Source organism: Neophocaena asiaeorientalis, unplaced genomic scaffold (assembly GCF_003031525.2).
Source record: "Neophocaena asiaeorientalis asiaeorientalis breed wild unplaced genomic scaffold, Neophocaena_asiaeorientalis_V1.1 scaffold10, whole genome shotgun sequence".
In the NCBI taxonomy this organism is placed as follows: Eukaryota; Metazoa; Chordata; class Mammalia; order Artiodactyla; family Phocoenidae; genus Neophocaena; species Neophocaena asiaeorientalis.
The window spans coordinates 942,690-962,888 of NW_020172817.1; positions in this window are offsets into that span (position 1 = coordinate 942,690).

A 20,199-nucleotide genomic window follows, 5' to 3' on the forward strand; every position below is an offset into this window, starting at 1 on the left:
AAGTGAGATTGCTGGTACATTTTCTCTACCACAATGCCCAGTTTTTTAAATCTCTTTTCTTTTGGATAATAGCCATACTAACAGATGTGAAGTGTTATCTCATTACACTTCTGAGGTGCATTTCACTTATGATTAGTGATGCTGAGGATTTTTTCATGTACCTGTTGACCTTTTGTATGTCTTCTTTGGCAAAATATCTATTTGGATACTCTGTCCATTTTTAAGCAAGTTATTTAATTACTTAATTAACTTTATTGCTGTTTAGTGGTATGAGTTCCTTATATATTTTGAATATTAACTCTTTAACAGATAGATGTTTAAAAATATTTTCTCCTATTCTGTAGGTTGCCTTTCACTCTGTTTTTTTCTTTGCTGTATAGAAGTTTTTAAGTTTGATGTAGTCCTACTTATCTATTTTAGTTTTTCTTTCCTCTGCTTTTCAGGTCAATCTAAAAAACCATTGCCAAGTTCAATGTCAAGAATATTTTCCCCTACGTTTTCTTCTTAGAGTTTCATGTTTGGGGGACTTACATTTAAGTATTTAATCTATTTTGAGTTAATTTTTGTATGGTATAAGAGTCCAATTTAATTATTTTTCATGTGGAAAACCTGTTTTCCCAATGCCATTCATTAAAGAGCTTATTCCTTCCCTCTTGTGTATTCTTATTGCTCTCATCAAAGATTAGTGACCCAGGCTTCCCTGGTGGCACAGTGGTTGAGAGTCCGCCTGCCGATGCCCCGGTCGGCGAAGATCCCACATGCCACGGAGCATGGTCTATGTTGTTTTTATACTAGTACCATTTCCTCAGTCTGTTTGGGCTACTGTAACAAACCACCATAGACTAGATGGCTTACAAATATACAGAAATTTATTTCTCACAGTCTGGAGGCTGGAGATCCAATATCATAGTGCCAGTTTGGTTGGGTGAAGGCTGTTTTTCAGGTCACAGACTTCTTGTAACCTCATGTGGAGGAAAGGAGTAGGAAACTCTGTTGTATTTCTTTTATAAGAAGTACAAACCTACATTAATGCAGACTTTTATTATGTTGAGGTATGTTCCATCTATACCTAATTTGTTGAGAGTTTTTAATCATAAAAGGATGTTGAACTTTGTCAAAGACTAGCTGTCCTTAGTCTTTAGTTAACTTTTCAGTTCTGCCAATTTGATTGTGATGATGGTTGCCAGATATTTTTTCTTCTATAAAGAAGAATATTTTCAGAGTTCCTTTTGCTGCCATTCCTGAGATCTTCCCTTCCCATTTATTCTTCTTTCAGTATATATTGATAGAGTACCTAATATATCTTTCCTGTATACAAATACTATAATGTACTACATAGCTCTTCTTTGACCATGATGATAATTGAAATTTACAAAGATAAACACTTGTATAAAAATCACCTTCCATTTGTGTCATCATGTTATACTTCTCATTAGTTCACTCTTGATCTTCCTTTGAGTGAAACATCATACTTTTATTTAAATTAACAAATATTTGTAGGAAAAACTTAAAACTGAATGACCAAAAGTATTAACTGTAGTATGAAAGTAAAGTTTTTGAGAATGTAAGTTTTATTTGGACTTGTTAAAAAGATCTGTGGGACATACCTCAAAAAGTACACTTTCAACAAAATGGGGAGGAGGAGAAAAAAGCAAAATCAAGATTACAAATGAGTGCAAAGTTAATAGGATCAAGATAGAACTTAAAACTTCTTTTTCAAGAACAAACAAAAGAAAAAAATATTCCATAGTGTGCTAAAATTTTGTTTATAAAATGAAAGCAAAGTGTATTCTTTCTTAGTTTCTTAGACTTTTTCAAGGGCCGCACGAAAATGACATAAGAGAGAATAAGGCAAATATGTGACATTTATCCAGTTTGAATGTTACTTTTATAAATTTGCATAGCTTCCAAAAGTTTGCTCTTCATTTAAAATGTACAAATGGAAATAAAATGTGAACCTTAGCTGACTGCTTTAACTTGACATGTGAAATATATTACTGCCTAAACAATGCTAGAACGTATCAAATTAATGGACTTCTACACAAAATATCACTTCCATGTTGTACTATTGTGTTACAATTCTGCAGTTTTACAGGTTTCCAATGTAAACTATTGGAATATAGGGATTGGGTCTTGAGCACTGTAAAATGAGCTAAATGCTTGATTTACAGTAATCTTATAATACAGATTTTTAAATTAATCAACATTTTGTAAAAGGCCTTGTTATTTGTTATTGTTTCACCTATAGTGGGTCTTTCTCATGCTGATTTATCAGCCAAAAGAGATGATGGAATATTTTAATTGAACCCCATTTTCAGAAACAAAATACAGTGTCATGACTACTTAATTATGCATACGTTAGGAGCTTTCTTATAAAGTGGAACATATTGAACATATGTTAACTTTATAAATACTGTCATATTTCACAGGGAACATACAAGTGTATTTAATAGTTCATTCTCTCATGACCACAAGTCTGATCATTAGCCATATTAGCCTACAACTGATGACAATCATTAGTCCTGATGATGTGGGGTGCAACATGGTTGTCAGGAGGAATTCTTCGGCATCAATCAAACTTCTCTTGTGATTTCAATTAACACTAAATGGCATGATGTCAACAAAGACACACTGAAGAAAAGGCCAATTGCTAGCAATTATACATGTAAACCTTACTATATTTCCTTGTATATTTTTAATGAGACTTCTTTCAAATCAAACCTAAATTGGAGGCATATTAATCAAATCACATAAACTTTCTAAGTATTATATTTTTTTACTTTTCTTAATTAATTAATTAATTTAAAAAACTTTTCTTATTATTTTTTTTTACTTTTCTTAATTAATTAATTAATCCTTTTTTTGTCTCCAATGTGTGGCTTGTGACATCTTAGATCTTAGTTCCCTGACCAGGGATTGAACCCGGGCCCTCGGCAGTTAAAGCGAGGGCAGAGTCCTAACCACTGGACTGCCAGGGAATCCTCAATTTATGTTTATTTTAAATTACATTTGATAAAACTGATGTGATGACTTTTGAGTGAAAAAGAGACATGATAATATGGTTAGCTGTAGAGAACCATAATTATTAAATATTAATAATAAATATAAAATTTATAATATATAATTATGCATATATATGAGAACTATTAATTCATAATATTATTTTATTCCTTTGAGAAAGAGTTTTTTATTTCAGTGCATAGGTCTTTAGTAGCATGTTTCACAAGTTGACAACCAAGTTAGAGGTCAAAGGTATGTCTGTTGAAGAGTCACTTAACATACCAGCCTTTATATACACAAATGTGAAAACTTTAAAACACATGCAGCATACTGTAGTTGTATGCCTAAAAGGGTAATTTGAGGCATCTCTAGTTATGCAAAAGCAGGGTGAGAAAACAGTCGGCACTTTCAGTGAACGCATTGATAATGCCACCTCCAAAGACCCAGGCAACGCCAATCTCATAGCTTGTAATATAGGTTATCAACATGCTTACAGCTCTCAGCAATCTGCCTCCTTCCTCTCTAGAAATTAAAGACTTGTTAGTGATGTTAGTATGTCATCAATCAAGGTGAATCAAGAGGGAAACGGCCTAGGTTAATGACTTAAGCTTAATATAAAGCCAGAGCCTTTCCAGCAGAGGACTGGTTTCAGAACACATAGGGCTTATACAGGGAAGTTCTCTGGCAACAGCACACCTAAAGTAGTCATGTAATTTTCACTAAGTTTGTTGTAAATTAAAGTTCTAAGCCCTGGGGTAACAGAATGAATGGGATGTTACACCAATAACCGATGGTTCAGATTTTAGTCCTCTGTCAGTTGGTATAGGGAAAGGTATTAACTCCTGGTTTGATTTCAAAATCCTGCATTTAGGGACAATCCCTTGTACTGGAATGAGAAATTGAACCTCTTGTCAAATGGACAAATAAAGAGTAAATAAAATAACAAATGATTTTGAATTCTCAAACCAAGAAGCAGTTCTTATCAGTTTTACATGTTATGGAGCTCAATAAACCATGATAGCATTATTTTCTTCTGAATACCTAATACTATGGAACTTGCTATTGAAAAGTCACTTTAATGAGATGGCAAGACAAGAAAACTTGTTCAGATGCTCAGGATTAACATTTAACTTAGCTATATGAAATCTCAACATTATTTCCCTCTTTTCTCACTATTAGAACACCAACAAGTCAAAGTTCAATTGCTTTTCCTTGTAAAGCACATATAAATAATTGCCGCTGGATTTTTAAATACATCTTACCATTTTTCCCCTCTATTTTCCTATGCTACTACAAAGAACTGTGTCAAATACAAAATTGATTTCTAAATAATCTTACCCAAAAAATACAGATGATTCTGTCAAAACTTTGAAGTTTCTACTAAAAAAAAAAGTCTGCCTTTCTGCTGTAATTTGACAAGCCAAGGTATGCCTAGTCTGTGAGAATGATTGCAGCATCTGTAAATGAATTAAAAATAAATAAATAAATGAGCAAATAAATGAATGAATGAATAAAATATTTTCAATGCCATATAATCCTGTTGCTCAAGCTTTACCAGAGTGAGAGTATGAGTGATAAACTCCCCTTCTTTGCTTCCATGAAATTCACTAAGTGTATTGAATCAGTGATAATGAGATTGAAATATTTGAAGATGTGCCCAAGAGAGTAATGCTTTGGTTCCTGAATGTTTAACTTTTGAATGACATCTAACCAGCTTATGGATGTTCACTGAAAAGATGATAAAATAAATAGTACAAGAATCCTAAGAAAACATGGAGTAGATTTAAAATAAGTAGCTTTCTGAACTCAGATCCAGGAGCACTTTAAAGGGAAGGATCCTCTCAAGTATTTTAAGGTGTTTTTTTTTTCTTTATTTTTTGATGCTTATGATGCCACAATGATAATAGGAAATAAATTGTTCATTCAAAAATAATTTCCTTATAGTTCAGGTACTGTACTAGTCATTTGGATGCAGATATGAACATGGCGTGTAAGATTTTCACAAAAAGCACATAGTTTAGATGAGGAAAAAACATAGAGGTACAATTCCAACAGAATCAGATAAAAGCATTGCTAAATTTTTACCGTGAGTTCTTAGGGAGCTGATCTGAAGGAAACCTGAGTCTGCGATAGAAACTTTGCAAACAACAGCTTCCAGTCTCAACTTCCCACTAGACTCATTCAAATACCACAGAATTAACTGTCTCTTCTGTGCTCAGATAGGTGTATGTTGTAAGACTTAAAGGACCACACATACAGAAAGGTAAGGACGGATGATATCGGTTGAAATAGAAAACTGATTCCTCAACTTCACCTGAGTTCAAATAAGCCATTTTGTTGCTTTGCACTTAAGAAGGAAAATATGTATTTTTTTGCTACTATTTCAATGATAAGCTAATTCATATATGATATAGTAGGATAAACAAACAGATAAGGAAGGAGAAAAGGGAGGGGAAGAAAAGAAGAGATGAAAATAAAAGAGCAAAGATGTGTAACAAAAGAGAGAAATAAATGTGGATGGTAGTGAGATTGTGAAGTTAGTAACTATCTTCTTCATGTTATAAACCACTTACCTTGTAAGTCACTTTGGGAACTTCCACAATACACAGATGTACAAACTAGCCATGGGTTTATCTCATGGGTAACAAAGTAACATCCATTCTGTACAATGGTTAGCATTTCCTCCAAATTGCCTTTATTTACAGCTGTGTAAAAAGGACCCGCTTGCATAAGAATGTTTTATTGGTAGCAAGAGGGCTGTGAAACAGAAATCTAAACTAAAATAGGTAGTTTGCTTCACATGTGAATAAAAATGTATCTATTTACTAAGCACGAGATTCTTGTGACAAGAGCTCAGATGAGTAAAGATAAATAACATACTCAAAATAATATTTATTTTATCTAACTTTTTAAGGAAGATACATTTTTTACAAAGGATTAGATACATTACCAAAAATAATAGTTGTATTTATTTAGATCTACAAAATTTAAAAAAAAATCAATCTGCAGTAATTATAACTAACACCCTTGAAAAACTAAACTGAAATCTATGTAAAACATATATAACCAAAATGGAATTTTTAATCAAAAGTAAAATATGACAAAAATTGCTTTCTTCTTATTTAAATACGTATCATATGGTATTTTCTTATAACATCACAACACATGTCCAAGTATAGCTGAAGACTCAAATTGGTTGCTACCTTTTAGCATTAGTTTGAGCCTCTAGGTTAATACAATGATAATCTGAATACATGTTTCTCTTGAAGCAACTATTTGTTGAGGATTATATAAGAAAGTAAAGATAGAATAAACGTATTAAAAGCACAAAGAGAGGGAAACTGTTATATCTGTTATATATAATCCCTTACTTAAGAAAGAAAAACAAAGTAACATGTTTTTGCCCAGTAAATGCTCATTCCAATCCAATGAAATAAAATTATCCAACAATAACTTGAGAATATTTCAGAAAATATATATTGCTTTACTCTTTTCTTCCTCCACTAACTCGTTCAACAAAGAGATATTTTACAAGGCACTTTGGCTTAAGAAAAACACTTAGTAGTTTAAAAGTGCCGGAAAAAAAAGACAGTAATTACTTGAACTTTGTTTCATAAGTAAGGTATTCAACAGAGATAATCTAGGCTATAAGATAAAATATTAAATATAGGCTAGACAAAAATGCACAGAAACCATAATTTACAAAACAAACACTATGATTCTCAAGAAATCAACTCTGTATAATTATGGAGTATACTATGCCAGTGCAAACCGTTTTAGCAGCATGTTGTTCAGAACCCAAGTAAGACTACACACAAACACCTGTTTTAACATAAATTAACAGAAATTTCATTCCAGTTCAAACATTTCAAGGATTTCTGACAGATCTAACTTGCCTGGTTTACAAAATTATGAAAATATGATCAATTCCTTCTCTATGCATACTCTTCTCTAAACTTTCTCCAACTAATACATAGGGATAACTCCATCAGATGTTGACCTTCTTTGCTTATTATTATTATTTATTTTTTTATTTTATTGTTTTTTTGCAGTACGTGGGCCTCTCACTGTTGTGGACTCTCCCATCGTGGAGCACAGGCTCCAGACGCGCAGGCTCAGCGGCCATGGCTCACGGGCCTAGCCGCTCCACGGCATGTGTGATCTTCCTGGACCGGGGCACAAACCCGTGTCACCTGCATCGGCAGGCGGACTCTCAACCACTGCGCCACCAGGGAAGCCCTCCTTGCTTATTATTAAGAAAAACAAAAAACTGAGCTTTGTATAATCAATGGGTTTTCCAGAGGGTCTCTGTAGGGTATCAGACAATTTCATGAATATATGAAACACAAGGATTATCTTGTTTATGGTTTCTTTTGCTGTGAAAAAGCCTTTAAGTTTAATTAAGTCTCACTTTTTAATTTTTGTTTTTATTTCCATTTACTCTAGGATGTGGGTCAAAAAACATCTTGCTGTGGTTTATGTCAAAGAGTGTTTTTCCTATGTTTTCCTCTAGGAGTTTTATAGTGTCTGGTCTTACATTTAGATCTTTAATCCATCTGGAGTTTATTTTTGTGTATGGTGTTAGATAGTGTTCTAATTTCATTCCTTTACATGTAGTGTCCAGTTTTCCTAGTGCCACTTATTGAAGAGGCTGTCTTTTCTCCATTGTATGTTCTTGCCTCATTTGTCATAAATTAGGTGCCCATATGTGTGTGGAGTTATCTCTGGGCATTCAATCCTGTACCGTTGATCTATAATTCTGTTTTTGTGCCAGTACCATACTGTCTTGATTACTGTAGCTTTGTGGTATAGTTTGAATTCAGGGAGCCTGATTCCTCCAACTCCGTTTCTCTTTCTAAAGATTGCTTTGGCTATTCGGGGTTGTATTAATCTCCAAAATATACAAACAGCTTTTAGAGCTCAATGTCAAAAAATAAACAATCCAGTTATAAAATGGGTAGAAGACCTAAACAGACATTTCACCAAGGAAGACATACAGATGGTCAAGAGGCACATGAAAAGATGTTCAAGATCACTAATTATTAGAGAAATGCAAATCAAAACTACCATGAGGTATCACCTCATGCCAGTCAGAATGACCATCATCAAAAAAGCTAGAAACAATAAATGCTGGAAAGGATGTGGTGAAAAGGGAACCCTCCTGGACTGTTGATGGGAATGTAAATTGATACATCCACCATAGAAAACATTATGGAGGTTCCTTAAAAACCTAAAAATAGAACTACCATATGACCCAGCAATCCCACTCATGGGCATATACCCTGAGAAAACCATAATTCAAAAAGAGACATGTACCACAATGTTCATTGCAGCACTATTTACAATAGCCAGGACATGGAACCAACCTAAATGTCCATCAACAGATGAATGGATAAGATGTGGCCCATATATACAGTGAAGTATTACTCAGCCCTAAAAATAAATGAAATTGAGTTATTTGTAGTGGGGTGGATGGACCTAGAGTAAGTTAGAAAGAGAAAAAAAAATACTGTATACTAATGTATACATATGGAATCTAAAAAAAAAAAAAGGTACTGATGAAACTAGTTGCAGGGCAAGAATAAAGAGGTAGACATAGAGAATGTACTTGAGGACGTGAGGTGGGATGGCAAAGCTGAGGCGGAGTGAGAGTAACATTGACATATACACACTACGGAATATAAAATAGTTGGCAGTAGCAAAGCACAGGGAGATCAGCTTGGTGCTTTGCGATGACCTAGAGGGGTAGGATAAGGAGGATGGGAGAGAGGCTCAAGAGGGAGGGGATATGAGGATATGTGTATACATATGACTGATTTGCTTTGCTGTGCAACAGAAACTGACCCAGTATTGTGAAGCAATTATACTCCTATAAAGATCTATTAAAAATAAATAAATATAAAAACACAAGGATTAAAAAACACTTTTTATATCATTAATAACAATTTCTATTTCATTAATAATAGTTTATGCTAATAATAATTTTGTTAGAGTAGTATGTACATCATGAAATATTACTTTAAATTTTTTTCTTCTTGCTTTCTGTCAACATTCAATCCAATTTCCTCAAACCAAAAGTGATATTTAAATTTGGTATGCATTCTTTTAGATCTTTTTCTGTTTTAATAATGACTGTTCTGTTAAAAAAATAAGCAACATAAAAACATGCTCAGAACAACTTTAAGCACACAAAAGAAAGCTGGAAATCACATTTTAACCATTAAGTAAGGAGCATCCTAGATGATTTGCTATGCTTTTAGAAAACAGAAAGAAAGAGAAAGAAAAGGTGTGAAAGCAAGAAAGAAAAAGAAAGAAAAAAGAATAAAAGAAAGCAAGGTATTTTATTTAAAACAGGGTTCATACTATGAATTATACTTTTAATATAACTTTACTTTGGTTGAATTTAAAAGAAAAAAGGAAAGCAAATTAAATGTTTAAAATGGTATTTGTATAAATATTTGTCCTTCTTAAGGTAATCTTATTCCCTAAGATATCTCAAAATTTAGGAAAACGTAAAAACTATTGAGAGTTTGGGGGATTAAATTATTTTAACTTGAAATAGCACACCCCATAACATCTTGGACATTTTTTTATACCCCAAGCCTTCATTACTGATGTACATAATGTGTGCATTTTCACTTAAAGTTTCATAACCACAGATGCTAAGTCTATATTTATTTGGTTTGGATGCTCACAATTCATTTCTTCATCTGTTACTTGACTGGCTTAATTGTCAAAAAGATGTGTTTATTTGTCCCTCTGCTTGTTTCTTTTCTTTTCTGAGAAAGGCCTACTGATGGTTTTAGTTTCTTTTATTTTGATATAGAAAGTGACAGTCTCTTATTTTCATGCTTGAATGATAACTTACCTGGATGTATAGATCTTGAGTAACACTTTCCTTTTTTTTTTTTTCATTCAGAACTCTGTAGCTATTGTGCTATTATCTTCTGCCACTGAACATTTCCTTGGGTAAGTTTAAGGCTACCCTGAATTTCCTCCTTGTACATACCTTCATTTCTTCCTTGTAGGCCAGGCAATACTTAGTTCTGCAATTTCAGTGACATCAGCCACTATTTCTGGGGACAAATTCTTCTGCAACTATTGTTTCTGGAACACTGTGTATTCTATTGTTCTGCTGATATATTTAAAACTTTATTTCTGGGAAAATTTCATCCATTTCGGATGAATGATTTTTGTTAACTCTATTGGATTTTCTACTTTGCAGATGACAGTAATTCTCTGTTGGAACATCTATTGTGATTGATCTAATTGCTTTGATCTTGGACATTTTTCTCTCCATTCACATAGTTTTAATAGGTCTTTTCTCAGCTGTGTCAGTGATTCCATTTTCAACCACATCTGCTCTGTTTTGTGCTATTTAGAATACATTTATTATTTCTGTGTTGTTGTAATTTTCTTTTTCAATTTGTTTCCATAGCTCTCCGGTCCCCATTTTCATCTTACTGTGTTGTAGTACCATCAGGTTTCTACACTTCTGTTTCATAAATGAATGTTTGTATTAAGTACTTACAAGTCACTTGCAGAATATTTTTTTCTATTCATTTGGTTATTTATTCTTGGCGAAGACAGTCACTTGTCTTTTGCAAATTATGTTCTTTAAGTTATGCTTATCTTAATGTTTATGTTATTGTCAAACCTTTCTTTTTATCTTGCTAACATGATATTTTTCATAGAATTTAGTATAATTCTTCTTTCTCCCTACTCCTCACCTAAATCCTATTTCCTCTCCCCACACCCCAAAAATAATGCTTGTTGAGTGAGAGGGGGCACCTCAGCTTTCGGTAGGCATTCTTAACAGAACTTGTTCCTAATGTAGCATTATAATATTTCAAGTCCTTTAAAATAATATTTTGAAACATTAATGCCCTAGGAATCACATGGGGATCTTGCTAAAGTATAGAAGTGTGCCCATGAGTCAACATTTGTTACAAGCTCCTGGGTGACCCCAGTGTTCCTGGTCTGATAGTCAAACTTTGAAGAGCAAGAATCTAAAAGGATTCACCATACAAAACAAAGGTAAAATCTAAATTCATGAGTGGATTATCCTAATAATTCAATGAATTGATAATATATATGTAACATATTCATTGAATTAAATGAATTGTTTCCATAATTCACTTAAAATTCCTGGAGTTCATGCGTTATTGGAAAATTTCAACCCCATATGGGCCTCTCAGTACAAATCTCATCCATAGTCATTTTCATTCTTTGCTAGCCAGAGATGGAAAAGATAAAAATATCCTCTGAGGCAGCTTCTCAACAATTTGCTGTCATTTGTGAGAATTCCCAAGATTAAGACATCACTCCAATATCTTATTTTGGGTGGAGAGTTGGGGAAGGACAAGATTAAGCTTCCCTTAATTCCATTTCTGATTTTGATTTCCATCTTGTGAGTTTAAAATATGAGATTGTGATATTCTCTTTGATTGCTATTTTTTAAATCCTAAATTCATTTATTTTGTCAGTTAGTTAATTTTAAGAAGTACTAGAGGACCAAATTTTAGTGAATAAACTCCATTCTAAATCTCCTAATGAAAATCAAAATCATTTTTTCATGTCTTTTCAATGCATTTAATTTGTTTATATACACATACGTAATTGAACATATAAATGATGCCATACAATGCACATAATTTAGTATTTTTTACTTCAAATATGTTTTCATGATCTTTCTAGAATAGTATATATAAATACACTTCACTCCTTTTAATGGCTAAGTATTTTTCTATTTTATGAAGTTACTTCTATTCCCTTGATAGTCATTTTAGTCATTCAGATTTTCAATCAATGCAAAATTCATAATTTTACATTATACTTTTGTAAATATTCAATTATTTCTAAAGAATATATTCCTAGAAATAAAAAACTTGGTCAAGTATAAACACATTGTAAAACATCATAACCACTACTCAATTATCTTATAATGATGTTCTAATTTATATTTTTACCATAAATAATTGAATATCCATTTGTCATACCTTTGTCAGAATTATGTGTCATTTATCTTTTGATGAAGCAATGGATGAATAAAAAATATATTTTGTTTTAGTTTACTTTTTATTAATTTGTAATAAGATTTGAAATAGTTTCATATGTTCATTTTCCATTTGCATTTTCATTATAGGATCTATGTGCTCATAATATTTTATTTGTATTGGTTGTTTTCCTTTCACCTATTTATTTTTAGGAGATATTTTAAATTTTAATATTAAACATTTACCTATTATATACACACTGAATATGTTTTGTCAAATACATTTAATGGTATACCAAGATTCAATGTAATCAAATCAAAAACTCAATCTTAAGAAACAACTAAAAATATAATTTTTGAAAACATATTACTTCTTTCTCACAAAATTCTCTACATAAGATCACACAATGAGCATTTTACCTGACTATGTCTCTCAGTATAGGCTATTGTGATTTGAGCACCATCAACTTCTGTAGTAATGTAGGGTGATAGGGGCATTGTTTCATAGTAGAATTCACATAGATGAGTATACAATTCTAGCTTTTCCTTTTATAAAGTATATAGATTTGGATACTTAAACTTACAAGGTACAGTGTAGCGTTGCATCTATGAAGTGGCCCTGTTTTGTGTTCCACAGTGTACTAGTCAGCTTGGGCTGCCATAACAGAATATTAAAGCTGACTGGCTTAAATAACAAACATCTGCTTTCTCACAGTTCTGAAGGCTAGAAGTACACAATCAAAATGTACTTATTCTGTTTTTGATGAGCTCTCTCTTCCTGACTTGTAGGTAGCTACCTTCTTGCTATGACCCACATGGCTTTTCCTCTGTATTACATGTGGAGAGAGAGAGAAAGCTCACTGGTTTCTCTTCTTATCAGAACGCTGATCCTACTGTTTCAAGGTCCCACATTTACATTTGTGTCCTCATTTAACCTTAATTACTTTGAGGCCCCATCTCCAAATACAGCCACACTGGTTTTTAGGGTTTCAACATATGTATTTGGGGAACACATATATTCAGTCTATAATACAGAGTCTCAGCAAATGTTCAAATGCAATCATATTCTTTCTAGTTCTCTGAAAAATGTCATGGGTATTTTGATAAGGGTCGCATTAAACCTGTAGATTGATTTGGGTAGTATGAACACTTGCAGCAATGTGATGGACTTAGAGAGTATTATGCTTGCTGAAATGTCAGAAAGAGAAAGACAAATACTGTACGATATCACCTGTATGTGGAATCTAAAAAATAATACAAATGAAGGTATATAGCAAAACAGAAACAGACTCACAAATATAGAAAACAAACTAGGAGTTACCAGTGGAGAGAGGGAATGGGGAAAGGCCACCTTAGGTGTATGGGATTAAGAGATACAAACTATTATGTATAAAATAGATAAGCAAAAAAGATATATTTTAAAACACAGGGAATTATAACCATTATCTTATAATAACTTTTAATGAAATATAAACTGTAAAAATAGTGAAGCACTATGCTGTACACTTGAAACTAGTGTGACATTGCAAATCAAGTATACTTGAATAAAAGTGCAATCATAACATTTTAAGTATAAATTAGTGTTAGATGATACATACAAGAAATTTTCTCTGTTGCAAGATCCAAGTAACATCAATGAAAATGGTAGACACAGATGTAGAACTGCAGATAGAAAATTATTAATATTACAGCCTTTCAGAAAAAAAATTAAAATATGGAATATTACTTGAATCTTCAGCAAAGTTTGTAACAAAAGGTACAAAGAAAATTAGTTTGATTTTCATGTATGTGTTCATTTTATATATTGATTTTTACCACTGAATTAAAAGCACTTCATCTCAAATTGAAAACATTATTTGTTAAAAATACTTTTTAAGCAGATGTGTTGAAATTTGCAAAGCATTCCTGAAGTTAAGCATGCTTTTCTGTATACAGCTGAACACTGAACAATGCCAATAGAGTCAGGACAAGAGAAAACTAGAGTTTGCTTTTTCTTTTTTACTTTTGTTTTCTTTTCATGAATAAAAGTCATTCATAAGACTATTCTTCAGGTTAGATTTTAAAATATCAAGAAGATCAATCACACATAAACTGAAACAAAATGTTAAGAGCAGACTACACAAGAGAAAATTTTTCTTTTAAGACTACCTTATTTATCTACTCTACAATCCCTACTCCTTGTAAAGGAGAGGATGAAATGAGAAAAGCTATATGTTTTACTGAGGATATAAGGAAAATGCATACAGAAATGTCAAAGGGCATATTCTAAAGCAGGTCATCACACTCACATTAGATTTGGTTTCTAATTTAAATAAATGGAATGAAATCATTCCTCCATGTGAAAGTATTCATTCTATATTAATAATAAATTATTTTAAAAGATAATTCCTGAGAAAGCATCAATTTATATTATTATTCAGTGTGTTTCCCATTAGAAAAAAAAAAATTAGTAACATGACCTTGTAGTGAGTTTTCACCAGGAAACCTAGAGGCCTCAATAGATATTCCACCTAAAATAATAGATCAAAATCCCCTGAAAATTACTTGGTAGTTAGTAATTTTGCTGGTCAGTTACTTGTGGTGTTTCAGCTTTAAATTTATCCTTTACAATCTGCTCTGAGATGCTGGGACTACAACTTTACAAATAATATTTCTCAGTCTGTACACCCATGTCAGTAACAGTAATAGGCCCTGAAGAGAAAGGTGAAGGAGGGGAGAAGAACCTGCCTTCTGTTTGTTTTTTTAATTTATTTTCCCTTTTGCTTTGCTCCTTTTAAGTCTGTATTGCTCCAGAAGAGAGTTGGTTCCAATCTCTAGCTTCCTCTGCCAACCCACGAATCAGCATTATCACCCTTCATTGTGGGCACAGACAACAGGCCAGGGGGGATCTCCTCCTCAGAGATCTGAGCACCAACCCCTCATGTAGGACCCCTGGCTTCTGCTTAACCACCTGTTTCCCCATCTCTCTTTTCATTACTTATTGTCTCTGGCTTAGCCCAGTTCTCCTTGTTTGCTCGCTAAGTTCTTCAGTTCCTATAAAGCCATTTTGCTCTATGAAATTCCCTCTGTAAAATTCGTAGAGTGATTTCTCTTCTGACTAACCATGTCTGATCCAGTACTTTCAAAATAAAAGCTGAACTGATTCAGCAGCACAATTTCCAAGACACACATAGACCAAGTTAGCTGTTTAGATTTCTTCACTAATCCTGAGTCTCTGTTGATCTCAAGTAGTTGATCCTCCCTTAGCAATCAGCCTGAGGTAAAGGTGAGATTAAGCACTATATTATATGTGGGAATCAAGACAAACCTCCCTAAAATGGAAATTTATCAATGATTTATTAACCTTACAATGTGAATTGAGTATGTGACTTTATTTTTCATTTAGAAATAACACAGAAAGCTTCAAATGCAATGCAGTATAAAACCTTTATCTAACATTCAGAATTGACAATTTTTAATACAGAAGGCTGTCCACTGTCATTTGTTGGGAAATGATTCTCTGTGGTGTTTCTACTACCTTGTGTTATCTTTTCAAGAATGTTTTACTAATGCTCAAGTGTCTGCTTCACTCTTGATTCTGTTTATATTTAGAGTGCCTGATAAGCAGGCAGAGAGGTGTATTGAAAGGAACAGTTTACTTAGAATCTAAACCATTAGCATATAGTCTCGCTTTGCATTTGTATGAGAAAAACTACCCAGTTTTCCACCCGTGTGTCTCCTTTACTTTCATATAGAACATTTCACTTCTGACACTTCTGGTCACCAAATATGTGTGGTGATTTTCCACACCAAGCAATTCTCTGGAGACGAGCTGGGTGTCCTATAACTACTTCTAATGCTATCTACCTGAAGATAGTGTAAGATCCCACAGATCAAGGGCTTAGTCCCACAAAACTGCCCCCCACCCCACTTCATATGCCAATCACAAGTCCAAGTGCCAATGTCAACCCCAAGTTCTGCCCTATCAACTATAAATTTGAAATTCATATGACTCTTTCCTAGGGTTTGATTAATTTGCTAGAATAGCTCACAGAACCCAGGGAAACACCTATTTACATTTACCCTTTCATTAAAGGGTAGGATAAAGGGACCAAATGAACAGCCAGATGAAGAGATACCTAGGGCCAGGTCTGGGAGGGTCCCAAACACCAGAGCTTCTGTCTCCCTGGAGTTGGGGTACATCACCCTTCAGGTACATGGAAGTGTCTGGCCACCTGGAAGCTCCCCAAACACCCTCCTATTGGGATTTTATGGAAACTTCATCACAAAGGCATGATCACCAGCCCCTTTGCCCTCTCTGGAGGATGGGGCTGGGTGAGGTGAAAATTCAAAGCTTCTATTTATGGTTTGGTCTATTCTAGTGACCAGACCGGATCCAGGAGCCCACCCCAAGTTGCCTCAATAGAACAAGAGATGGTCCTTGTGCTCTTATCACTCAGGAATATACAAGGGTTTTAGGAGATCAATATATATGGTTTCTAAATCTCACAATATTGACTACATGTTTCAACATATTTTGTTAATTTTTATTCCCTGATTCTCTTTTTTTTATCATCTAAGAAATTTAGCCTTTGCTGAGTTGATAAAAAATAATTCTGCATAGAGCTATTGCATTTATATTGTCTTTTCTTTACATATTTTTCTCTCCTCATTTACTTGTTATAAAAATATTATTTTAAGATTATACATTTCTCAATCTTTCCTTGTCCAGGTCCTAGATTTTCATATTATGCTGCAGATATCTGATGTCTGCTTTCATGCAAAGATGGTTATGGTGACAGACAGTTATCTATAGAAAATTGACATTTTCTCCTTAAAAAATATATTTTCAGAAATTTTAAATCATAGTACTTTTAAGAAAAAGCAGAAGTTACCTAATTTTATGAAATGAAATTGAGATGTCAAAACCAAACCTCAACAAGTTGGGTCAAGAATTCAATGCATTCTTGAAATAAAAATGCCAAAACTTTGCGTAGCAAAGAAAGATGAAAGCCTATTGATACAAAAGTCAGAGATCAGAAAATTGTTTTAAAATATCTAAAAAATAGGTATGTATAAATTAATCAGCATGTGTATGTTTCATACAGTAAATAGACACTTGAATGAAATGATAACAACCCGAGATTACAAGAAATATTTTGAGATGAACCTACAGGAAGTACCATGTTCAAAGGGTTGTAAGAAATGGCAAAAGACTTCACCAAAGGATAAAGAACGTTAAGGTGTTTTCTTTATATATTCATAAAAATAACAGGAAATCTAAATTTTAAAATGGTATATGAAAGTAGAAAATAAGTTTACATTATAAAAATGTCTTGAAAATATTTAAAGAAAATATTTTCAGAGATGAGTTCTATATAGATTCTGAGGTATAAGTAAAAGGTTTTGTGTACTAGTAGAATCTTTGGAGATATCAGTAAAATCTTTGGAGGTAGTAGTAAAATCTTGGAAAGAGGCCAATTGTGCTGACCTTACCATTTGCCAAGAGAGATTTTCAAAACCTTTTGTATAAATTTTGATATTGCTAATTCCATATGGTATTAGCCATTTTCAGTAAATTTTAAGATGTTGTATTATTAGTTGTGAAACAAATACTAAATAAAATATTTTCTTCTTTAACCTTCATCCCAAATTTCCTCAAATAATGTGTTACACTACAGCCATTCTTGTTAATGTTTGCAGTTGCCGGTAGCATTTCTGATGCTGACCTTTTGAAATTATTGAAAAATAAAGCAAAATAAATCTTACTCTTGGAAATTCTAAACAGTCTCCTATTTTCAAGTAACCTTATTTGATGCCTGAACCTCTCACCTTGCCTGTGACCAAAAGTCAGGGCTTCCCACTCAGCAGAAAGCAGATCATTTATTTTCTTAGCAGGAGATCTCCCCAATGTCATTAATGATTCATTTAGGTCATGTTTACAAGGGGCAAATGTTCCCAAGTTTTCTGTATCCTAAAACAGAATCTTCAATTTTATATAAATATAGTGCTAGAACTTCTTATTCAAGGCAATCAAGGGTGATAATTTAAGTTCTATTTTCTTCTTGGTTTATGACAAAGAAAGGAAAAGGGGGAACGTAAAGAAAAGAAGAAATAGAATCCTTATAACAGTGACTAGGGTCAAGCATCTATGAAGCTGTCACAGAAAACCAAGGAAGACTATTTTTTTTAACGTATATATCACCTCACATGTTTACCTCTTGTTTTGTCTGTTTGTTTTTTTTGTTTGTTTTTGTTTTTTGTTTTGGTGAGAACACTTTTAGTAAATTTTAATTATACAATACAGTGTTATCAACTATGGTCACCACGTTATACATGAGAACCACAGACATTATTCATCTTATAACAGAAAGTCTGTACCCTTTTACCAACGTCTCCCAACTTCCATTCTTCCCCCAGCAACCCCTTGAGAACAATTTTACTACTCTGTTTCAAGGAGTTCAACTTTTTTTTCTTAGATTGCACACAGATTATATAAGTGATACCATGCAGAATTTGTCTTTTCCTCTCTTTGACTTATTTTACATAATAATGTCCTCCAGATTCATTCATGTTGCCATAAATGACAGGATTTCTTTCTTTTTAAGGCTGAATAATGCTTCATTGTATACCTACACCACCTTTTCTTGATCCATTCATCCATTTGTGGACACTTAGTTTGCTGCCATATCTTGTCTATTGTGAATTAATGCTGCAATGAACATAGAAATGTATATATCTCTTTCAGTTTTTTTGGAAATATACCAGAAGTGGGATGGTTGGATCAAATGGTAGTTCTAATTTACCTTCTTGAGGAACTGCCATGCTCTTCTCTATTGTGGCTGTACCAGTTTACATTCCCACCAACAGTGTACCTTCTCTCCACCATTTTTTTCTTCTTTGCGGTAGGCGGGCCTCTCACTGTTGTGGCCTCTCCCGTTGCAGAGCACAGGCTCCGGAGGCGCAGGCCCAGCGGCCATGGCTCACAGGCCCAGCCGCTCCGCGGCATGCGGGATCCCCCCGGACCGGGGCACGAACCCGCATCCCCTGCATCAGCAGGCAGACTCCCAACCACTGCGCCACCAGGGAAGCCAAATCACCATTTTTAACCTGTTGTCTTTTTGATGGTAACCATTCTAACGGGTATGAGGTGATGTCTCAATGTGGTGTTGATTGGCATCTCTCTGATGCTTAGTGATGTTGACTTCCTGGTACCTGTTGAGTATTTCTAAGTCTTCTCTGGAAAAATACATATTCAGTTCCTTTCTGATTTTTTAATCAAATTAGGTTATTTGGGATTTTCTTTGTATTAAATTATTTTAGTTCCTATTCTTTATATACTTTGTACATTAAACTTTATCAGCTATGTGGCTTGCAAATATCTTTTTTTTTTTTTCATTTGTATTTTGTGATGGTTTTCTTTGCTGAGCAGAAGCTTTTTATTTGATGTAGCCCCATTTCTTAAAATTTTGCTTGTGTTGCTGTTGCTTCTGATGTCAAATACAAAATAAAAAATCACTGCAGAGACCAATGTGTACAAGCTCCTTGCAGGGAGATACTAGTGACTTGAAGTTGGCTTGAGGGGCTGGGAAGGGAGAAGTCTACTGGTTTCCCTGCTCTCTGAGGAGGACTGCAGCCAGTCCTTAGATGTGTGCTAAATTAGAAGCCTGACCCTCGGGCAGTAGTTTTCTTTATTTCCCCCACTGTGTGTATGTATATATGTATGTATGTATTTATATTGAATTATAGTTGATTTACAATGTATTTTAATTTTAGCTGTACAGCAAAGTGATTTGGTTATACATACAATATATATATATATATATTTCAGATTCTTTTCCCTTATAGGTTATTACAAAATATTGACTATAATTCCCTGTGCTATACAGTAGGTCCTTTTTCTTAATCTATTTTATATATAATAGTGTGTATATGTTAATCCCAAACTCCTAAGTTATTCCCCCACCCTTCCCCTTTGGTAACCATGTTTGTTTTCTACGTCTATGAATCTTTTTCTGTTTTGTAAATAAGTTCATTTGTATCATATTTTAGATTCCACATATAAGTGATATCATATATTTGTCTTTCTCTATTTAACTTACTTTACTTAGTATGATATCTAAGTCCATCTATGTTGCTGCAAATGGCATGAATTCATTCTTTTTTATGGCTGAGTAATACTCCATTATATAAATGTACCATGTCTTCTTTACCCATTCATATGT